General features: G+C 39.0%; 1 protein-coding gene across 1 annotated transcript in view; it reads right to left on the bottom strand.

The window, feature by feature from the left end:
- Positions 1–25,423, bottom strand: part of LOC124722616 — a 31,674-nt gene that overhangs the window by 3,390 nt on the left and 2,861 nt on the right. The window lies entirely within an intron of this gene.

Here is a 25,423-nt window from a genome sequence, read left to right as displayed (position 1 = left end):
TTGTTTCAGTATCTTCAAATGTTGCGGCATTCCCTGAAAGACTGTCACTAATTTTGCACAGTGTAGAATATCCAGGATTCCATTGGAGAACACTTTTTCAATCTGGTTGTCACTTTGTCAGCCACATGACCATGAGCTCGACCCAACTCACTCTGCACATGTTGCACAATACTCAGGGCCTCACATAGCTGAGTGGCAACAGCTTCCAGTCGTTTGATGGCTTCTGATATCACTGAAAAATTGGCATTGACGTATGCCAACTTTCGAGCCAATGTATCTGCAAAAACTTCTTTCACAATTTTGATAGCACTTGATTCATCACTATCAAGCTCAAAGGAAATTGTCTTTATTTGGGTGTAGTTGGTGCAGTAATACTCAGCAGCATTAAGCCAAGAACCCCATCGTGTAAGAACAGGTTTAGGTGGGAGGTGCATTGAAGGTGCTTGTTCCTTGAATTTATGCACCTGTAGCGGAGCCTTCACATAGATTTTCTTGCCACAAGAAATTAATTTGTCCACGCAGGGTAATTTCATTGCACCTCTTTGGCAACTCTGTGCAACACAAGTGGCGTACACCATACTGGGGTAGAGAATCTGAAGCCCTTTGGCTGCTTTAGCTATATATGAAGCACCATCTGTTACAAGCAGCAAAACGTTGTTTTATTTTCACATCATCCAGCCACAGTAGCTTCAGAGAGTTGTCAAACAAAATAGCAATCATTGAATTGTTTACTCTATCCAGAGCTTTACATGTTAGTAGGAACATAACTCCAGCGCCATCAACTTTTAGAACACCAACAACATCATTTGCAATATATCGCCCACTAATATCCGTAGTTTCATTTATCAACAGTCAGATCTTTTGCTCAGCAATAGTAATTCGTTTTTTGTTGAGCACATCATTGTAGCACATGGATAAATAGTTCTTTCTCAGTGTATATTCACCTGGAACTGATGTGTTGTGTACTTCTCCAAGAACCGTCTGAAGCATGGATTCTTCAGCTTTTCCAATGGGATGTTGCAGGACACCATCATCTCACACAAATCCTTGCAGAGTGATTGCACAGTTGACAATTGACCTGTCCGTTCAAATAACAGCGTTTGCCTGCTGTTATTTGCAGCACTTCGTTTCACACAGCTGCTGTGTTTAGCAGTATTACAGTGTTGTTGCACATTAAAGCGCTTTTCTTCACTAACTTTAACTTCACACAGTTTACAAAATAATATTTTCCCATCAGTACTAAAAAAACTTCTCTCCTAATTCTCGAACATATCCTCGCAACTTCACGCTGTCGGAGCACTTTTCTTTAGGCATGTTGAACAAGGAAAAGCCTGTATTCAAACTGGTTACTGAGGACACCTGTGCGACTGCGATGATTATTACAGCAGAAGCCACCTTTGTAGGCTCTGAGAGCGTATTGTCAACTCTGTGCAACAATGTTTTATGCTCGTGAAACGACTATTGTGGTACACCGATTTTCTGCTACAGTCCTGAGAAATAAAGCTGTGTACTAATTTATCTGTTCATCTTTCATAATAGCACGTTAAATATTGTCTCGTGAGCAACATATTCATTTTCTTATTCGTGTGCCCCTTAAGATACAAGAAAAACAGTATATACATTTTTGGCAAAAGTTGATGGAAATATGACCTATTATATTAAAAGTTAGCCGCAATATGACCTATTACTATAATTTGTTGAAATATGACTTTATATGCACAATCAAAATATATTTTTGGACACTAAAATGCCTAGATTTGTGTATAAATTGTTCTAAAATTCACCCTATAGTTCAGAAAAAAATATGACTTGTCATTAAAATCGGGGCACTACTTATTATCGTCTGCAAATAATTACTCATGCAATAAACTGAAAAGATCTCTACTGTATAAACATGAGCCCACTGAAGTTATTTTGTCTACTCTGTTGAGATCACTGGACAGAAATGCTGGGGAGGTATAGTCTGTCTGTAAACTGAAAAGTGAGCAGCACTTGGATGGCATGTTGTCTTTACCAAAACAATGCTACAGCTGTTATACAGAGTGACTAAAAATCAATTTCCCTCAAGTTGTGTAGAACAGTGTGCTGAGACTTTCATAGAATCTGTCCCTATATATTTCTAGCATAAGTATTATTAGTGATTCGTATGGTGAGGGGCCTTCCCCCATGCGTCTACCCTGCAGCCCTCCCTCCCTCAACCCCTCCCTCCTCCAGATTGTCATATCCCCAGGGTGCATATTATCCCTTAATAGGTTCTAATGCTCTTAGATGTGATACATAATTTTAATATTTGTTCTTGACCATTGTCACTGAACAATGAACATTAATTTTACACCATTAAAAATTATTTTTAATAAGTTGTGATTATCCCTTCCCCTCTAATGTGGGAACTAAGTCCTAGAGAAAAAAAGGTGATGATTTTTTTTTGTAGAAAATTTAATATAGATTAAATTCATACTTGGGAATATTTTTGCTAGAAACTGCAGTTTTTGAGATATTAAAAAACGTTAAAAAGGACCTTTAAACACCCTTTTATCCCATCACTCACACTCTACTGGCAGGATACATAGTAGGTGATTCATGGCACATCCTAGTTCCACTGTTTAAAAATTTGTGAATACATGAACTTTTTCCCACAATTTTGCTTCATTGACAGGACTAAATGAAAAATGTGTAGTTATGGTGTACATCTATGGCTTCTGTGGTGGTAATGCTCCTGATGCTGTCAACGAATACTGTTGGTGCTTTCTGGCACACAGAATTCCAGATTGTAGAGTGTTTACAAGAGTTTTCAGCACATTACATGAAACAGGTACTCTTCCAAGTTACCATTTTTCTTCTGACTGTGTAGTTCAACTACCTGTGGTGGATCAGCAACACATCACTGAAATGGAGCAATGCAGTCCTCCTGTCAGCACATGGCATCTTTCTGGATGTATCAGTGTCTGTAAATATATGTACAGCAAACGTTACATGCAGAAAACTGGTACCCATTTCACATACAGGATGTCCACAATCTTCACATTGGCGACAATGCCACATGACTTGAATTTTGTCACTTGTTAAATGACAATAGTCATTTGCTTCCATTAGTGCTATTCACTGATCAATCCACATTGACATGGAGTGGAACCAACAACATGCATAGTAATTATTGATGTTTGCAGGGAAATGCATATGCTGCAGTGGAAACCAATTTCCAAGTTTGTTTTTTGATCAATGTTTGGTACAGCATGATCAATAACGTGTTGATGGGGCCAATCATTTTAGAAGAGCAAATGGCAGGACAGAATTACTTGCATTTTTTGGAAAGTTCATTTTTTAGGGACATTTGTTTGGCCTCAAGGACTGCAATGTACTTCCAGCATGACAGGGCCCCTCTACGTTTTACAAGATGTGTGGGGGAACATCTCAACTGCATTTACTTTAATCAATGGATTGGTCATGGTAGTACAACTAACTGGCCACCAAGATCACCAGACGTCATGCAATTAGGATTTTGTTTATGGGTTTAGATAAAGTCTGAGGTGTAAAAACAAAATGCGAATACATGAGATGAACTGCTTGGTCGCATCATGGATATTGCTGCTCTCATTATGAATGTGCAGGGGCACTCAGACAAGCAATGCAATATGTTCTCACAAGGGTGCACAAATGCAGTGAAGCTGATGGTAGGCTATGCAAACATTTATTGTGAATTGTGCAACAGCTCTAATGTAACATGTATGGTAATGCTTAGAGGTAAATTTGATAAAAATATGTGTTTTTCAATTGATACTTTTAAAATATATGTTGTAATGTTCACTATCTGTTGTGCATATGTACATGTGAAAACTGGACAATATATTGAGTAACGCAGAAAATAGACTACAACGTAACAAGATGTTATGTAACAAGAAATGGCACCCCTGACCATCACTCCTTGTTGTTGGGTGGTATTGCATCCCTGTCCAGGGCATCTCAAGACATGCCTTCTGCTTCAAATGTCATTGACTGGAATAGATTTGTCTTCACTGATGAGTCCTGCCTCAAATTGAACCCTGATGACCAGCAAAAATCTACCTGGAGACACCCTGGACAGTTGTGGGATACCAACCTGACGATCACCTGCCATACGGCCTGAAAACTAGGGATGATGGTCTAGGATGCTATTTCTGTTTATAAAAGTAACAGGACCCCTTTGGTTGTCATTCATGGCACTCTTACAAGACAGCAGTACGTTGACATACTCCATGCACCGTTAATTGCCCTTCATGGCAAGCCATCCTCCGCTTACATTCAGCAAGATAATGCCCACCCGGACATGGCAAGAGTTTCTACTACTTATCTTTGTGCTTACAAAGCTTACCTTGGCCAGCAATGTCATGGGATCTCTCCCAAAATGAGAATGTTTGTAGCATTATGGACAGGGCCCTCATAAAGACTCTTAATTTTGGTGATATGACCCACTAATTAAGCAGAATCTGGCACAACATTCCTCAGGAGGACATCCAACAACTCTATCAGTGTCAAGCCAAATGACTGCCTGCATAAAGGACAGAGGTGGATCAATGCATCATTGACTTGCTCAATTTGTGGAGCTGTTTCTCTTGAGTAAATCATCTAATTTTTCTGAAACTGTAACTATTTGTGTTTCTGTGCATGTACATCACATCTATTGCTTTCCACCCCATTCAGATAACTCCTTTGTGGTGCATTTAAAAATACCTGATACTTTATGCATATTCCAAAAGTGTTTTTTCAGAATTCTGTTGCAGTTCTTTTAAGATTTGTTTGCTTGTAGTGCTCCTGGCTCTCACACTAATCTGGTATTTAATTTGTCTTTACAGTGCCTAGCTCAGAGTGAATAGCAACATGAAAACCAGATCAGGTAGCAGAGGCAGAGAAGAAAGCTGTTCACTCAAGAGGAAGCATGAATCAAGAGGCAGTGTATCAGATGTTGGGTACAAAAGAAGTAGGAATGCAGACACCAGTCAAATTTTACAGCATGATAATATGAATTCTAACAGAAATTTTATAGAAGTGACCAAAAAAAGTAGGAAAAGAACAAGGTCGTGCGACATTCCACATCGTGGGAAGAAGGCAGCGTCTAAGTATCAGCAAGAATCTAAACATGTCAGTAAGGATGACCAGCTTCCAAATGTTCTGTCTAAAACACTGTCAGTGGTGCTAGAGCCATTTGATATGGAACAGAAGTGTATGCAGACTACAGTTACAAATCATAATAAAAAAAAAAGTGTCAGTAATTACTCTGTCAGAGATGTCAAAATAACTACTAAGAGCCTGAGTGGTTGCAGCACAGAAAATGAAGAGAACAGGAAAACAGGAAGCAAGGACTCAAGAAGCAGAAAAAGATGTTTGCAGAAATCCATTCATCACAACAGCAGAGAACTACATAATAGTGGTCAGAAGAATGTAGCATCCCTGAGCTTGAGCTATGATAGTGACCAGGGGTTGTTAAAGAGTTCCACCCATCAGAGCAGAAGACAGCTGTGGGATGCTTCACACAAAATGAGTTCAGAAATTCGTGGAGAGCGTCGTAAAGTATATAAGAAGCCAGTTTGTGTATGTTGTGCAGAAAAAGTTATCAATAATGGAAATAAAGCGAGAGCTGCAAGTTCTGACTTGAAGGAAAAACATAACAAACGTGTAGAGAAGAGTATTAGAACTAGTGATGCAAATAGAGCAGCCAGCAGTACCCAGAAAAGAAAAAATGTTGTGGCTGCTTCTCACAGCAAAGTAAAACATGCTAATTGTCAGTATGGCAATAGACCACTAACAACAGAGCACAACACTACAAGCTCTGAAACTACCACAACTCTCAAGACAATGAGTGAAATGTTTAAAGATGGTCAGTCATCCAGAAACAAAGAGATTATGAACTGCCACAGTAGCAGCAGGTCAGTCACACCAACTTCATGTGCTGTTGCAACAGTACCTTTGCACATGAGAGACAATGCATCTTCACAACCTGCATCAGAGCTTCCACATTTAAAAGTGCACCCACATTTGCGTCAACGGTCAGCATCAGCACCTCCTCAGTTACAGTTGGGTGACACTCTTAGAACAGCTGTTGATACATTTGTAGATTTACTTCTGAATGTGGCAGCACATCTGCAGAAACGTACCAATAGAGTTTATGATATGTTAAATGACAATAATTTTGAGCAAAGGGTAGCTGGCATTTCTCGCTCGGTGCCCAGCTGCACATACCACTCACCTATTGAGTGTTTGCGTACTAGCATACAGTGTATGAATATACTAAAAGGAAAACTGTGTGCAGAATTCAATGTGAACTCACTATCCAGTGGTGGCGCAGTGCAGCCAGCAGCAGCTGGCGCACAGCCACATGGAAATTCAATGGGAAGAGTTCATCTAAAATCAAGCATCAAAGAGAGGACCAATACAGAAGCCAACATTTCTCTCACTGAAAAGACAAATGATGCACCATCATCAATAGCAAGCATTGATAGTGCAGCTACTGAAGCAAGCATCAGAGATGTCAGTGAAACAGTCCAGCTGGAAGCAAACACTGAAGAGAATACCAGCACAATAACATATATAACAGAAGATAGTGTCTCAGATTCGGCATCAGAATATGGTGCAACATCATTTTCAGTAGACCCCAGAATCACGGTGTCAGATGGTGGGATATTTCCTGGCACTAGTTCTTCACTGACCGGAGGCACAAAAGAGATGCTTGACCTACCTGAAGGGGATGCTGTATTTTCTGATGAAAATAATATAAATGTCACTTATAATAATACTGGGCATGCCGGTTCCAAAAGTAATTTAATGCATGGGCATGTGGAACAGGTACAAGATGCTGAATGTAAAACTCTTGACTCTGTTTGGCTCTCTACAGAAGAGTTTGAGATAAAGGAAGAAGATGAAACCTCAGAAAGTGGCAATGAATTAGAGTTGTCTGAAAAATGTTACTCACAAAATTGGACAGAATCTGATGTAGCTAGTTATGGTACTGAAGGGGAAGAGGCAGACAGAGTGAGAAGTATGGAGGAGAATGAGTGTAATACTGGTAAGGCCTCAGACCTAAGTAACCACACAGAGGGTGAATCACACATGGAAGATCTGGGACTGGAGGCACAGCATGAATATGATGATAACAGCACTGGAAATGCTGTTGCTGAGAATGCTAGTAGTAATGGAGGCAATACTACTCCTGCTGTCAACAGTAGGGATGATACTGATGCAGTCAACAATACTGGATACAATGGAAGCAGGGACGATGATGGTGACATGGATTCTGGTGGCAATGGAAATTATGGTGGTGTTGGGGATACCAATGCTGAAGGCGCTAGTGGCCACAGTACTGAAGGCAGTGTTTCGGACACCAGTGCTAATAAGTGCGGTGATGGCCATAGTAATGAAGATGGTTTTGGAGATGCCAATGCCGCCAGGGATGGTGGCAACATAAATGAAGACAACACTGGAGATGGCACTGCTGCACAGAGTAATACCACTGAAACTGAGTTTATTTGTGCCTCTGAGTGTAACAATGATCATTGGCAGTATGTTGAACAGCCTTATGATGGTGGTTATGCAGGACCGAATTATGAACAAATATTTGAACAAGATGTTGTGGCTGTGCATGCTTTGATACGGACAATACGATGTAGGAATGATGGAGCAGATGTGAATTTATTTACAGAGAATGAAGTTAGAATATATGGCCAAGGTGTTTGGCGAGTGCTTAAATTACGTGATCTTTAAAAGTTCATGGGGCAAAAAGGGTATGTTTATTAAAATTGTCTACTTGAATGAAAATAGAAGCAAAAGCCAAGTGTTAAGCCTTTCTCCCATGCAATAATGTTTGCAATTAGTTTCCTAGATGGCGCGAATGACACCCAGCTAGCAGGCGGGGGTGTTGACTACTTTGCATGCTGAAAGTCTCACATGGTGTATGATTTGGCACAGAAACTTGACTCATGAATAGCAAGGTGCACCAGCCAGGGCTCACACGTCTCATAGCTTCATGTGTCAGCTTCATGACATACTGGCTATAAATTTGCTAATGGTCATATTTATTGTGACATTTCCGGCAGTCGTTCTTCCTGCGAACCATACACGAGTGGAACAGGAAAGGGAGGTAATGACAGTGGCACGTAAAGTGCCCTCCGCCGCACGCCATTGGGTGGCTTGCAGAGTATAAATGTAGATGTAGATGTAGATTAAGTAAACTACTGCAAGAATTGTGAAAAGTTTGCAGTGAAAAATGCAGGTCACTGTGAATTTGCATTTGGTGCATGTTAGGTCATATGTTGCTGGGTATGTAGCTAACACTGAATTTCTATTTACACTTTTCAGGATATTGCTATCAATCATCAATCTCCAGAAAATGGATCATATCTAAAGCACTTTAGCCCAAAATTCCATGCCAATGGATAAGCCAGAATGAAATGTTCACAAAATTCCTCATATCTCATAAACAGTTTCAGATATTGAAACAGGATTATAGCAAATGATTGTATGCAAAGAGCAGAGTTGTTTGTGATATTATTGATATGCAAAACTTCCACATCTAGGGTGATATTCAAGTGACCACAAATTGTTTTCAGTGAAATAATGTAGTCTTTAAGTGCTTTCAATAGCTAGTGAAACGAGAATTGCTGAGGGTTTAGAAAAATGTATGTGAAGAATCTACAGTTTATTTGTATGCCAAGAATGGGCATTTCATAAACTACTGACTTGTCTTACCATCGGTTGCTGCTTTATGATTATGTCACAATTCCAACTGCATTAGAATGTTGAGAGATGAATATTTATGAACCCTGTTGTGCATTGGTGAAAGAAGCAAATTTGAACATGACAACAAGGTAACTTAGTTATTACTCAAAATTTATCACCTATAATGTCTCACTGAAGAAAGTAAAGGGAATGTGAAGGCTGACAAAAATAAAGTTTAAAGCAAAATTCTGTATGTTAGCTACATTTCATATGCAGCAACATATGATCTAACATGCACCAAACACAAATTCATTGCCACCTCTATTTTTTTACTGCAAACTTAAAGAATTTCTTGCCATAGTTTTACCTAATATCAAAACATCACAATAATTATGACCATTAACAAAATGATAGGTATGTCATCATGAAGCTATAAAATGTGTGAGAACCCCTTTTTTTTATTGAGTAGCTTCTTTACAATCATTTGAGAGAGATCACTAGTCAGCTAGTGGATGCACATTGATCTGTTTGGTCTTGAGGATTGTCCGAGAGTTCTGACATTGTAGGCTGTGATGTCAGTTCCTGAACAGAACTCCTGTTTGGCTAGCACAGGTAGCATTCAGGGAACCTTACTTGGCCACACAAGGAAAATACCACTAGAGCTATTAGGCAGGATAGCGGACAACAGAGCCTGCAAGGGAACATTCTTGCTAGACTCCTTATGACAAATTAATAATTTTGTTTGTGATGGACAGATTTGTATTTCAAAGTTGGTTCATATATTTGTTACAGTTCTTTGTTTGTTACTCCTTACATGTGGTTGTGTTATCTGTGTGCACATTTCACAAGAATTATTCACTTTGAAACTAGTTACCTAGCCAGTTTTTTATTCTGGCATTACATATTTCCCCCCCCCTTTTTTTTTGCTGAAGCATGATAAGAGAGAGAATGTGAGGCTTTGCTCAGACTAATGCTCTGTGTTGGTTGTGACCTCCATGATGCCACCTGACAATTTCGTGGCTGGGCAGGCAGAGTATCTGTGACTGCACATTAGTATTAACAGTTGGGTTGGGCAACAAATTCTGTATCACTGTCAGATACTAAAGTTCACAAAAAACCAACAGGTGATACAAAGTGTAAACAGAGAAATACCAGAGAGGAAAATGTTTCACCCCTGCATGCTACCAGTGGGTCAAGGCCCATATGGCCTTCTTCCTGGATCATTCACCAACAGTTCATTCTTAGGCTCCTGTGGCACCTTAAAAAGCCCCCTCCCCCCCCCCCCCCCCTCCCTCTGTCACCATGACCTCTGGGCACACTTCAGTGACTATTGTGCAGCCTGGTGGTGGAATGTTGTGTGTCACAGGGGCTGTGGATCTTGACTTCACTGCCTGGGTCATGAGGATGGTACAGACCTCTTAAGAAAAACCATGAGTCTTAAGGTGAGCTGCGCGCTGATAAGATGCATGGCTGTTGAGGCAGAACAGTCGCAACCTCTGGGGAACCTGCTGCACCTCGTTTGTATGAGGCTAACTCAGGCAAGTGGAGCTCTGGGTAGACTGCTTGTTCCCCTACCTGAGCAACCTTCATTTAAAGTTCATGCATTGTAAGAGTGTGTCAAAATGTGTTTCTTGTGATAAGGATAGATGACTGAATGTTTGAGAACGTATCCCATTTCTGTATTCAAAAAGGTCTTGATATTTTGGCTGGAGCCCTTAAATCAGTTAAATGGTTGCATAATAGCATGTTGCTGGTTGAAAAAGTGATACCACAGCAAGTTAACAGCCTTCTGAAGTCAAAATTTTTGGGTGAGTATCCTATTGTAGTTGAATGGCATTGTACTCTTAACTACAGTCAAGGAGTGGTCACCTGCAGTGCATCATGCATATGGGGCCTTCAGAGCTAAAGGAGGAGTGGGCTGATGGATTGGTCATTGAGGTGGAACATGCAATGCTTCGTGTAGATGAAAAACTGGATGACTCAGACTCATTTACATTGTCGTTTCATTCAGTGGTTTTGTCAGATTATATTAAAGCTGGATTTTTACAACGCGAAAGTCAGTCCACACTTCCCCAAGCCCATGAGGTGTTTCACATTGCCAGAAATTTGGGCACACCATTCTAGGGTGTAACGGGTGAGCTACATGTGGTAAGTGCAGTATGGCTGCCCACACTGATGAAATTTTGGTGTTCAAAGAAGAAAAGAAAATCCAGGAGTTAAAGGTGGCTAAGCACATATCTTATGCTGAAGTGAAGAAGATGTACACACCCCTTCAACCCCAACCTTTTCCAACTCATTTGCGCAGTACTAATTCCTTCCACTCAGATGTCACCTGTGGACCTTGATACCGAGGAATGTTCTTGCAAGTGTGCCTCTAGCAGTGACAGTTCAGATGGAGCTGTTGCTGTCTCCTCACAAACTCGAACCATGAGCACTGCTTCCACTCCTGCCATGGATGCCGCTTTGGTAGGACAAGTGATGCACACTGGGGTGGCACAGCCTACTTCAGTGCCATCAAATCTCAAGGAGAAGACTAAGGTAAACAATACTATCGAAAAAGCAGAATCAAAGCAGGTGGATTGTCAGGTCCAGAAACACTCAGAACCCTTAAGCCCCTCAGTTCTCCTCCTCCTGAAGTGGGTTCTCCTAAACATAGAAGGGCACAGGCAAAACATACAATTCCCAGATAAATGGCTCCTGTGCTTCAATGGAACATGAATGGGTACAGAACACACGTGGAGGAGCTGAAACTGTTGGAACAGGACCGACCCCTCTGTCTGTGTCTATAGGAAACACTTTTTAAATGTGGTGAGATCCCTGTGCTCAGAGGATGCAGCCCCCATCGGAAAGATGACCTGAGTGGAGAAGGGGCTAAAGATAGTAGTAGTAGTAGTAGTAGTAGTAGTAGTAGTAGCTTTATTCATCTGTAGATCTCTTTTTACAAGCATGTAGGACCTGTCAATGTATTTACAAATTTAGATCAATTTAAAATAAGCTAATTCGTATACACATGTATTTGCAGACTTCTTGTTAGAGACAATCATTAGATTTACTCCTGGTATACAATACTTTATTTACAAATAACTTATTAAATAATGTAATGCCACATTGTTCACTCATATCTCACTATCAGTCACTGCACACACTATACACACATTGTTTCATAACACTTCACTCAGTACACACACACACACACACACACACACACACACACACACACACACACACACACACACACACACACATTTGTAATCTCTGGGGCATTTTCTGTACTGCAACTTCCCATCTACTATCCCGAAAAACTGAGTCAGCTTCCCTTCATAGTGAGTGAGCTGTTGAGCTCAGAAAGAGGAAGAGGTGTTAGTATGGGGTAAGTATTTCTAGAAAACAAAGTGAAGGTGTTATGTGGAATGTTGGATATTTTATAATCATCATTATTATTATTATTTATTTGTATAACATTTACTTATCAAGCCCCTATTCTGTTTTAACTAAGTAATCCTTCAATGTATAAAATGTATTGCATAACAGGTACTTTTGAGCTGCCTTTTTAAATACATGTATTTTGGCAATTTCTTTAATCTCTTTTGGTAATTTATTGTACAGTTATATTCCTTGGTAGAAAATACTGTTTTGAGTTTTATGTTTATTTTTTCTTGGTAAATGTAAGTTGAGTCTATCTCTTGTTGCATGGTCATGGACAGAGCTGTTTGTGCAATAATTACCAATGTTATTTTTGATGTGTACAATTGACTGGTAAATGTATTCACATGGTGCTGTTAAAATCCCAAGTGTTCTGAACAGATCTTTACAATGACCAGTATTTTTGGTTGTTATTCTTACGGCTCTTTTCTGGAGTTTGAAAATTGTGTTCCTATTTTGTGCATTGTTTCCCCAAAAAGAATTCCATAGCTAAGAATTGAGTTTACATATGAATAATATGTAACTAAAAGACACAGCATGTTACACACTGATGACAGGATTCTAAGGGCAATAGCATGCTGATGACATTCTGTTTGCAAGTACCTTTGTGTGTTCACACCACTTCACCTGAGAATCAATATTCATTCCTAGAAATTTGGCATTTGTTACACAGTCTATTGAGGTGCCATCTAAATTTAATTTGACATTGTCATTTTTCCTCTTCAAACTGAAATTCATGGTATTAGTTTTCAATATGTTCAGTGTCACTGTATTACTTATTGACCAATCATAAACTTCCTTGAGAGTTTCATTTGCTTTCTCGGCAAGGATTTCTCTTGTTTTCTCAGTGACTATAATATTGCTGTCATCAGTGAAGGAGGATTTTTTCACCATGAGTAACACTACTGGGAAAGTCATTGATGTATATCAGGAACAGTTTCGGTCCTAATATGCTACCTTGCGGAACCCCTATATTAATGTATTTTGGTTCTGATAAGTGTTTTACTAAATGTTTAGATCTATTTGAAGTATGTGTTACCTCTACTCGTTGTACCCAATCTGTTAGGTATGATCAAAACCAGTTGTTAGCTGCCCCTCTTATTCCTAATGCTTCTAATTCGTTTAATAGAATCTTGTGGTCGACTGTATCAGACGCCTTAGAAAGATCCAAAAATATGCTTGTGACACACTCATCTTTATCAGGAGCATCGAGTACAACTTTTGTGAATTCTACTACGGCTGACTCCGTATTTTTGCCACTTCGGAAACCAAATTGTGATTTGCTTAAAAGATTGTATTCATTCAGGTAATTCATTAATCTGTCTTTCATAATTGCTTCTATTATTTTTGAGATTGCTGAGAGTAGAGAAATGGGCCGGTAATTTTCTATGTCTTCTGGATTACCTTTCTTAAGCAAAGGTACAACTCTTGCCTGTTTTAACTGCTATGGAAATGTCCCTGATGTGAAGGATTCATTTATTATATTTGCTAAGGGGCCTTGTTTAATCCCTATGCATTGTTTCAGTACACACATTGGTAGTTCATCTAAGCCTACTGACTTTTTATTTTTTAGTTTTAGAATTGTTTTATTGACTTCATTCTCTGTGGTTGGTAGTAACATCATTGTATTTAGTGCAACATTATTTACAGGTGTTATATTTGTTTGGGGGAATTTTTGTTGTAACTTCTCTGCAGTACTTGAAAAATGCTCATTTACATAGTTTGGTAAGTGTTGTGGATCATTTATTACTTTATCCCACTCCATTAGCAGTATGTTATTCTGCATTTTTTTGCCTCTCCCCATTTCCTTTTTTATAACATCCTGGACTGCTTTGCTTTTATTCTCTGCATTATATATTATTTTGTCATTAAATGACTTTTTTGCAGCAATCAGCACCTTCCCATTGATCTTTTTGTATCTGTGGTAGAAATTTAAGAATTCTGGATCATTGTGAATCTTTTTCATGGTACTGAGTTCAATTTAAACAATGTGGAGAATTTAGAGAATTTCATATTCGCATTGGTTTCCTTATACATTTCATCCCAGCTTTGTTTTTGTAGTTCTTCTGAAAAATCTTTTATTTTGATATCTGATAGATGTCGTTTGTAGGCTCGTAGTTTAGGGAATGATTCGATGCCTGGTCTGATAGTCCGAGATCTTTTACAGCTACATCACATTTTTCCCTGTCCGTATTTGTGGTCACATGGTCAATTACTGATGAAGTTGTTGTGGTAACCCTTGTTGCACTATTGACCAGTAGGGACATGCCAAAACTTTGAAGGATGTTTATGAAGGTGCTGCTGGATTCACTTATGGTGTTAGAGTTGATGTTAATGTCCCCACACAGAATTATGTTGACCTTTGAAATTGAGACTTTATCTAGAAATTCCGTTAACTTATTGAAAAAAGTGTCCACAATACCACTGGGAGATCTATACACACACAAAATGATTAATTTCTTGGTGATATGAAGCTGTGTTAATTCGATAGCTGATATTTCACTTACAGTACTGAGGTCATGTCTTGATTTGAACTGTGTTCCTTTTCTGATATAAATGCATGATCCTCCACCCCTTGAAACAGTTCTGCAATAAGAGTTTGAATTTTCATATAATGATAATGATACATGTTGGATTTCTGTGTCTGCACACCAGTGCTCAGTAATACAAACTACTGTGCAGTTCAAAGATTGGACCTCAACTTCTGATAGTTGTATTTTATTTTTTATTGATTGCATGTTTTGGTGAAGGATTGTTAGGTCTGTGAAATGCCCCATGTTACTCTTTCCAATGGTTTGTTTTTCTTTGTGACATCTGGTCTATGTGATGTTTGAGGTGAATGACACTTACCACTCCACCTCTGTCTGTCTCAGAACAGCTAATCAGGCAGTTGAAGCCATAGTGGATATTCCATTTGCTTCTACCATCTGTAGTGTTGAGAGGGAACAGTTTGTTCCATCTCTTTGCAATTAGTTTTTTGTTGCATTATATGTTCAACATTTTTTTTAGTTTAAATAGTGTGATATCTCGAGTGAAGAAGTAGACTACCTGTTTATTTAATTCAATTCATAACTACATAAAAGCACTTCCTTTCCCTAATCCCACTATGTTGCCTTGGGTTGATTAAGTTTGGGGTTTGTATTAAGAGTTCATCTGGTGGTAGTGCCAAGCTAGAGATGTGGTCACCCTGTGGGTCGGTTAGTGCCAACCTAAGCCTGGAGTAAAGACAGAGATGATGCATCTGTTTGCCAGGGTGTAGTCCAGGGTTGGTAACAGGTCCCCTCCCCTCCATGTAAGGGAACGGGTGTTGAGAGCCGCCATAATATAGTCACTGTTGGGGTAGCGGCTGAACTGAGTAGACGGGATCGAGAGCAATCTCCGTCTTTGCCACCAATTTCATCGTGGGATGAGGTATTATGTTTTACACTGTTACTAATCCGCTCTTTTTCAGGATTGAAATAGTTAGCATGTTGTTACGGCTATTCATTCATTTTTTTTAGAAATTTTGCCTTCACAATTAAAGTTTCCAGTTAGGGTTTCTTTTTCAGAGGTGAGCATGGGGGCTCGCATTATCCCTTTATGATGCTGCAATCACTTGGTGCCTTCAGCACATGAGAGCAACAATAGTTCTAAAAAAATTGTATAGTTTCACTTTTAGAAGCAGCATTTTTTTTTTTCTTTTTTTTTTGCAATGTTAAGGTAACCTGGGACCTCACCCCGCCTAGTTAACGTGTGGTTGTAAAGGCTGATGAGTAATTTGGATGACGATTCTGTGTGAAACCTGGTAGGAGATGCGTGTGTGACATACTTAAGGTTCTAAGCATGTGACGTAAAATTTTTCTGGACCATCTCATAAATTTTTTTCACGGTTCTTTTTTGACCCCCATTTGCAAGCAGCATGTCCTAACTACTTTGATAAAGAATAGGTTGCGTGTGTGAATGATTGTATAGTATGGAAAGCAAGAACGAACAGAGGGGTGAGTACAAAGAAATTAGTTGTTGGTATCAGTAACCCACGTGGTTCCGAATTGCACTACCAGCGAGCTACCAGTTCGTTGTTGGAAATCAGTCAAGGTGAGGATGCTTATGTTAATTGATTATTTGCGTGTGCCGTATTTCACAGGATGTTTTATTTTTAGAATTTGCTTTCTTTTGTGAATATAGGAGATGTTTGTGTCTGCTTTGTTCCCTCATTTTTCCGTCAAAGAGAATTTTTGTTAATCGGTCCTAGTAGTAATCTTGGGTGCAAATTTCGATCACCGTCCCAGCAGACGGACCACAAGGCAGCAACGTAGTCCCATCCTCTTTCCCAGTGCTTAAGTAGAAATGAGATGCCTGTTAGTTTAAGCACCTTCAGTGTGAGACAAAACTAGAAGATATTTGAGTTGACTTTGTTTGCTGCAATTATTTAATTTGTAAAGTTTTGGGGAATATAGATAATAAATGTCATATTAAGTTTGTAAAATTTTTGGGATCTAGACAATAAATGACCTATAAACTGGATGTCATGGATTTAGTGGTCATTACAAACCCCAGTCCTGTGTCAAGAGCAATGTCATGAATTTAATGATCATTACAAACCCCAGTCCTGTGTAGAGAGAAATGTTACCAACAAACTGGTGTCCTTATAGATCATGATAGAGCGTGGCCTTTACTGACTTGCCCACTTGGTTGTTTGAGCCCTCCCCTGCGTTATCCGTTGCGCAATATGAACATAATAATCATCAGATCCTTTAACGAAACGTCAGGCTGGCCCCTTAAATTCAATCCTTCCGAGCAATGTATCAAGCGGGCAAGCACGTGTCAATGAGGTGACTTGGCCACACACACGCCCGGCATGCTCTAGATAGAAGGAAACAGAGGAAGAGAGATACAAAAAGGTAAAAATGCATAAAAAAAGAAGGAACCTTTCAGTGTATACCTGTAACCCAATGAAATTTTGGATAGAGTGGGTCTTTCTGACCTGATTTCTCAACTCCCTCCACCCTTCCTACTTTTAGGAGATTTTAACCCACACTATATGCAATGGGGGTCTCCATGAACATGCCCCAGGAGTTCAGTTGATGAAAGCTGTATTGTGTTAGTATAGTTATGCCTTCTCAGTGCTGCTGGTAGCACACACTTTAGCACTGCCATGGGGTCATTCTCAGCCATAGACTTTTCTTTCTGTTCTCCTGGACTGGCCAATGGCACTCACTGGGAAGTGATTTATGACTTGCATTCCAATGACCACTTCCCTATCCGAATCCACCTCTTAAATAGAGTTACCCCTGAAAGGAAACTGCCACGGTGGATTCTTAGCAGAGTGAACTGGACCCTGTACAATCAATTAGCTGTGTGTGAACATCAGGATAGTGTCCAGAACTAGGTGGATCATATTATTGCTGAGATTCACCACACTCCTGATGAGTCTATCCAAAAGCCTTCAGACCAAGTTTGGAGTCAACGTATTCTGTGTGCTCCATCATCAGGAAGAGATGTGTGGCTTTGCAATTGTTCAGATGTCAACCTTCTACTATGAACCTCGCAGCCTTTTGAACCTCAAGGGAAAAGACATGATGGTCAGTCAGGGAGAACAAGAATAGGTCTTGGCAAGTGTTTCTGGACTCAACCAATTCTCCCACTAGCTGTTTAAAGGTATGGGAAGCCATAAGGAGGATATATATGTCAAATATGCCATGCTGTACTGAAGCAGGGGCAATCTACACCTGGGGATGTAGGGAATGTCATGGCAGATTGCTTTGATTTGATCGCTGCCACTGCAAACTACAATCGAGTTCTCTGCTGCTATTGAGCATTGGTGGAGAGGAGTGGTTGGAATTTTAATTCTACCAACACTGAGGACTACAATTGCCCCTTTTCAATGTGGGAGCTTGAGTGTGTCCTTTCTCAGGTCAAGGTTACTGTCCCAGATAAGGATTGAATACTGATCACCATGTTACAGTAACTTCAGCAAAATGCAAAGGAAGTACTTCTGTCCCTTTTTAATATGATTTGGTTGACCGGGGACTTTGCTGGCTGTTGGAAGGAGACAATTTTACTGCTCTTTCTGAAAACAGGAAAGGACTGCATCTAGTCCAATAGTTACCATAGTGTGGCCCTCACTAGCTGCATAGGAATGGCACTAGAGTGCATGGTCAACTGCAATCTGATTTGGGTCCTAGAATTGCAAGACCTACTTAGTCCTCTCAGTGTGAGTTTTGGAGGTACATTCAACCCTTGACAACCATGCCCTGCAGGAGTCCAAAATCCAGCGATCCTTCCTATGCAGACAGCATCTCGCAGATGCCTTCTTGATGTCTTGAGAGGGCCTGTGACACTACTTGGAGGCATCACATCCTGGAAGAGCTTCACCAATGGAGCTTCAGAGGACGGTTACCAATTTTCATAAAGTCCTTTCTTTCCAGATAATTTTTTCAATATCTGATTGGTGGCGCTCTTCCAGAGTGATCTGAGGAAGAAAATGAGGTCCTTCAGTGATGTGTTTTAAGTGTAACTCTGTTAATTGTTGCCACAGTTCAGTCTCCTATTCAGTGTGCATTGTTTGTGGACAATTTTGCCATCTTCTAATCCTCCTCAAATATTGCAATGTCTGTTTGTCTGTTACAGGTTATGATATGGTGAGTGGACGAGTGGACAGATTGTACAGGTTTTAAATTTTCCCAAGAAAAATGTGTTTGTGTTAATTTTAATCACTCTTGTCGCTCTTTTAATCTGTTTCTTCTTACAGTGAGGTACACTGTTGTTAATTTTAAAAGTTCAGTGAAGTTTTTGGGTGTCACTTTCAATGAATGCCTCATGTGGTTACCACATCTGAAAGCACAGGTCATGGGGAGCAGACCAAAACATGCCTGCTTCAGTTTTAAAAGAAGTTTATGGTATTCTGCCTTGACTATGACTGCATGGTTTATTCTTCTGCTCAACGATGTTATCTTGAGGTAACTGATTCAGTTGGCGACAAGAACCTATAGGACGAGTCCAGTTCCCAGTCTCTGTGGTAAAGCTGGTGAACTACCACTTGTCAGTTAGCAGTGGATCCTGATGGTGCATCATGTGTGCATCCTACTCTCCACACCACAGTCTGTGGCAGTCCGTACTGTTATTCAGAGTCCAGTGGACTCACATACCATAACACAGCTTAACTGTGTAAACCATTAATTTTGGAAAATCTTAACATTTATGTATCTTTGCAAGTCAGGACATAATTAATGTTTCTGGAACATTCGATAGAGAAATTCATTGCAATGTCCACATATTATGAAAACTAGAGAAGATTCATTTAAACTGGAGACGTAACTTGATTCAGAAAGACAATTTGTATCAGAAATAATGTTAGAAGAACGACTGATGAATTTTTTGTAACACAATTTAAAGATTTGGTGACATACATAATTATTCCACATTTTAGCCTTCAATTGTTCTAAAAAGTCATTTTGAACATTTGAATTGTGATTTTGATGTCGTAGAAACATTACGAGCTCAAAATTGTTTGATAAAATTGCATAATTAATTAAATTACATAAAGATATTCGAGAATGTTCTGGACTGAATAATAATAACTTAATTGTTAACTGTATATATGTTTCAAAATTGCACTTGTAAAAGATCATTAATTTTGGAAATATGATTTATCATTCTACTCATTTTAATTTCTACTAAAACTGTGTAATGTCAGTTTTTTATGGATTAACTCATTGCAATTGTAACATAAAACATGAAATAACATAATAATGTCAAAAAATATAATTGTTAAAAAATTTATAAATACACCTTGTCCAAAGCCTTGAGCCGGCCGAAGTGGCCGCGCGGTTAAAGGCGCTGCAGTCTGGAACCGCAAGACCGCTACGGTCGCAGGTTCGAATCCTGCCTCGGGCATGGATGTTTGTGATGTCCTTAGGTTAGTTAGGTTTAACTAGTTCTAAGTTCTAGGGGACTAATGACCTCAGCAGTTGAGTCCCATAGTGCTCAGAGCCATTTGAACCAAAGCCTTGAGAGAGGGCTAAATGCGGTTCGAGTATGATCTGATGTGTTCTGGTTCTTGGGAGGTTGTGACAGTCAGTTGTTGTATATAGGTGTGTAATAAAGAGGTGTTGTCAACAGATTAATTGGTGTATGGTGTACATCTGGTAGTGACCCAAGACTTTCTGCAGCAAAGTTATCACTTCCAAAAATTAACAATCTTTTGCTATAGAGTGCAACACCAATATCATGAACATTACCTGTAAATACAAGGGTGAGTCAAATGAAAACCTTAAATTTGTAATAACAAATCGAAATTTTGCACCGTTATCCTGTAAGTTGGTAAGCATGCTACAAACAGCGTGCAGAATGGCCTGGAGGTGGCAGCATAATGCAGATGCACACATACCGTTGCAATATTAATATAAAGATGGCCGTCCCACTTGCGACTTGCACCAGGGAAGAACAGTGTTCTGTTATTCAGTTTTTGCATAGTGAAGGTGTGAAACCTATTGAAATTTATCGACAAATGAAGGTTCCGTATGGTGATGCATGTTTGTTACAGCAGCAAGTCTATGAATGGAGTAGGAAGTTTGCAAATGGTGTGACTTCAGTGGAAGCTGCTCCTCGTCCAGGTCAGGCACAACGAGTTGTGACTCCACAGAACATTGCAGCAGTTGAAGCCGTAGAGAAGGAAAACCGCCGAGTGACACTGAATGACATTGCAGCATGTTTACAGATTAGTCAAGGGTCAGCACACCACATTGTGCATGATGTGCTCCAGTTTCACAAAGTGTCAGCAAGATGGATGCCATGGCGGCTGACTCCTGAAATGAGAGAACAACGTGTTGATGCTTGTGAAGAACTTCTTTGGCACTTTGAACGAGGAGGTGATAGCTTCCTTGCAAGAATTGTTACTGGGGACGAAACTTGGGTTCACTTCCACCAACCAGAAATGAAGAGAGTGAGCAAGTAATGGCACCATTCCTCATCACTAAAACCAAAGAAGTTTTGAACAGAACCATTAGCAGGGAAGATTATGCTGACTCTCTTTTGGGGCAAAAAAGGCATCATTTTTGAGCATTACATGCCTAGAGGGATCACTGTCACCAGTGCATCATACACAGATCTCCTAAAAAATCATCTTCGGCCTGCAATCAAATCAACGCGACATGGAATGCTTTCAGCAGGTGTCCTTTTGCAACATGACAACGCAAGGCCCCACACTGCCCATACAACAGTTGCAACAATCGCAGACCTGCATTTTGAGTTTCTTCCTCATCCACCATACTAACCAGACCTTGCTCCAAGTGATTTCCATATGTTCAGACCACTCAAAGACGCAGTGGGAGGAAAGAAGTTCCGTTCTGATGAAGAGGTATGCCATGCGGTGCGTGAGTGGTTGCACGGACTACCAAAAGAACATTTTTCTAAAGGACTTTACGCACTTTGTAAGTGCTGGAGGACTTGCATTGAGTGTGGGGGAGATTATGTTGAAAAATGATACAGCTTTGTACCACTTCTGCACAATAAAAAGTATTAAAAGAAATTTAAGGTTTTCATTTGACTCACCCTTGTATAATGAATATTACCTGTACACTTTTATTGTCAAAACATTATTTATTCATATTGCATCACTTGGACCTTACCTGAAATTTTAAGATTTTGATCTTTGTTTTTGTCGTATGCCATAGTTACTATGCTGAATCGAATTAAGTACAATATTGTGTGAAACTGTAAAGATTTTGCAGAGGTAAAAATACATTGCAGTGGATGAAAAGTAGATACAGTATTGAAATTTTATTCAAATGGAGAGAAGAATGATGTATCATTTTGTTGTTGTTATTGGCTTTTATATCTGAAGGACAGTCGCATGTGCCATTGGCTTACATGTGGTAATATAAAAATTCTCAATAAAATCGAAAATTTCGAATTAGCTAACAGTTTTTGTAGACGAGAGAAATCACGTGGAGGTTCTTGCATACTTACTCATTCTGACATGAAATATGAAGTAAGGAACGATTTTAATCATTTGAATGAAGAATGTATATTTGAAAGCTGTTGTATTGAGTTAAGGGATTTAAATGTCTTAGTAGTTTCTATTTACAGAGTACCAGACAAAACTACAATTGAAGCTTTCCTGCTCAAATTTAAGTGCCTTCTTCAAAATCTTAATAAAGGAAAAATATTATAATAGCTGCTGATTTCAATATTAATATCGTAGCTGACAGCAATGATGTGTCCAAATTCAATGACTTAATAAAAAACTTTGGCTTCAAAGCAAACTTCATGCAACCCACTAGAATAAATGCACAGTCAGCGACCTGTATTGATAATATTTTAACAAATTATGTGTTTGAAGATGTTAATAAATTTTGCTTAGATTTAGGAACCTCTGACCACTCCGCATTATTCATTGAACTACCAAAACTCTATAAAGAAATTTCATGTAGGAAAAGCCACATGAAAAGGAACTTCAATGAAAAAACCCTAACTATGTTTAGCAATAAGTTAAGAGAGGTTGAATGGCCTTATGACAGCTGTATCTCAAGTAGTACTAACTTTAACAAATTTCTTGGTAGCTTTCTTGAAATATTTAATGAAACTTTTCCACTTAACGCCAAATGTAACAAAACGACTAGGAAGATTAAATGGATAACTCAGGGTATAAAAATTTCTAGTGCCAGAAAGAGGCAACTACATAATGAACTGAAATATAACAAAAACAGACATTTTGCTGTGTATGTAAAACATTATAAAGCCATATTCAAAAAAGTTCTAAAGGCAGCAAAACAAATGGCAAACAATAAGTTTATTTTGTAACATAATAGTAAGACAAAGGCAGTGTGGTCTGTTGTCAAATCAGAGTTAGGTGTTAAAGTCAGTAGTAATGAAATAACTAAGATTAAAGTAGATGATAATGTTGTTGTAAACCCAGCTCAAATATCAGAGTGTTTAAATGAATTCTTCATAAATGTAGCAAAGTCAGAAGTTGATGTAGCAGGATATCAGAGTAAAGTAAATCCCTTTGGACTCGACCAAAAAGCTGAGTATCTCACAGATTTTAAAAAGGTCACAATAAAGGATGTGAAAAATGTTATATTGTCATTAAAAAATAAAAATTCTGCTGGGTGGGATGAGACACTAAGTAAATTGATTAAAGCAGTATATGACATAATAGCTCCCCGCTAGCTAAAATAATCAACCAATCTTTTGAACAAGGGTGCTTTCCTGATGTGTTAAAATATGCCGAAGTGAGACCTCTGTTCAAGAGAGGGTCGAGGGAAGATATGGGAAACTATCACCCTATGTCTATTCTCCTAATCCTGTCAAAAGTGTTAGATCAAAAATTTTATCATAAAAAATGATATTATTGTAAGTAAACAATTTGGATTCCAACAAGGAAAAAAACACACTGGATGCAGTAAATAACTTTATTGAGAAGATATGCAAATCATTGGATCAGAGGAGTAAAGTCGCAGGTATCTTCTGCGATATTTCAAAAGCATTTGACTTGGTGAGCCATGACTTGCTTATCTACAAATTCAACAAATATGGGATTAAGGACAAAGCTCTGAAATGGCTCACATCATACTTGCACAACAGAAAGCAATGGGTAAGTGTCACATCAAATGCAATGAATTATTATTCTAAATGGAGTACAGTATCACAAGGTGTGCCTCAATGCCCCATTTTGGGGCCAATCCTGTTCCTATTCTATGTAAATGACTTACCCATAAATATGAATTCCCCGTCAGTTCTGTTTGCGGATGACAATTCTGTTTTAATTGAAGATGATGCAGAAAAATTTCAGAGCTCCATTGTGAGCACAATGGGTACTCTAGAAAACTGGTTCCAGTTAAATGGCTTGAAACTGAACATTGCAAAAACCAATATGGTACATTTCAAAACCAAACATTTGAAATGTGTGGATCTTAAAATACATCATCTCAATCATCCTATGGAAGAAGTTAACACAGTCAAATTCTGACGACTAAATGTGGACAACAACTTAAACTGGAGTACACATATTGAGTTCCTATCAAATAAACTAAGCAGCTTTGCATTTGCAATGCAAATACTAGCAAACTCTACTGACATGAATACACGAAAAATAGCATATCATAGTTATTTTGAATATGTCATTAGGTATGGTATCATTTTTGGGGAAATTCAAGTAGTGTATCTCGAATACTGAAACCGCAAAAGAAAATTATGAGATACATGTGTAGTGCACAACAAACAAAATCTTGTCACCCATTATTTCAGAACCTGCAAATCCTAACAGTTCCCTCCATATACATTTATGAAATTATAATCTTTGTACACAGCAGACAAAAATTATTTGAGGAAAATCATTTTAGCCACACGTACAACACAAGAAATAAAAATAATTTTATGTTACCCACACACCATTTGAAATTATATGCACGAACTCCACAGTATATGGGGATGACAATATATAACAAGCTAATGGGCAAAAATATATTTAATATGAAGCCAGAGAGTCTAAAAATAAGGCTACAGCAGATTCTGTGGGAAAAATGCTACTATTCAGTAGAATAATTGATAGAGGATGACATGATAATTTGAGCAAGGAGTAATTAATTGTTAGTCTTTTATTGTATGTATAACAAAATTGTATTATTATTATGATACCATTTGTTAAAATCAGTTGTTGTAATTAATTGTTAGTTTTTATTGTATGTGTATTTTTACGAGGGCAGTTCAATTAGTAATGCAACACATTTTTTTCTCGACCAATTTTGGTTGAAAAAACCGGAAATTTCTCGTGGAATATTTTCAAACATTCCTGCTTCATCTCGTATAGTTTCATTGACTTCCGACTGGTGGCAGCGCTGTACGGAGCTGTTAAAATGGCGTCTGTAACGGATGTGCGTTGCAAACAACGGGCAGTGATCGAGTTTCTTTTGGCGGAAAACCAGGGCATCTCAGATATTCATAGGCGCTTGCAGAATGTCTACGGTGATCTGGCAGTGGACAAAAGCACTGTGAGTCGTTGGGCAAAGCGTGTGTCATCATCGCCACAAGGTCAAGCAAGACTGTCTGATCTCCCGCGTGCGGGCCGGCCGTGCACAGCTGTGACTCCTGCAATGGCGGAGCATGCGAACACACTCGTTCGAGATGATCGACGGATCACCATCAAACAACTCAGTGCTCAACTTGACATCTCTGTTGGTAGTGCTGTCACAATTGTTCACCAGTTGGGATATTCAAAGGTTTGTTCCCACTGGGTCCCTCGTTGTCTAACCGAACACCATCAAGAGCAAAGGAGAACCATCTGTGCAGAATTGCTTGCTCGTCATGTGGCTTAGGGTGACAATTTCTTGTCAAA

The sequence above is a fragment of the Schistocerca piceifrons genome, chromosome X (assembly GCF_021461385.2).
Source record: "Schistocerca piceifrons isolate TAMUIC-IGC-003096 chromosome X, iqSchPice1.1, whole genome shotgun sequence".
NCBI lineage: Eukaryota > Metazoa > Arthropoda > Insecta > Orthoptera > Acrididae > Schistocerca > Schistocerca piceifrons.
The sequence above is the reverse complement of the archived record's forward strand: the minus strand, read 5'-3'. Positions and strand labels throughout refer to the sequence as shown.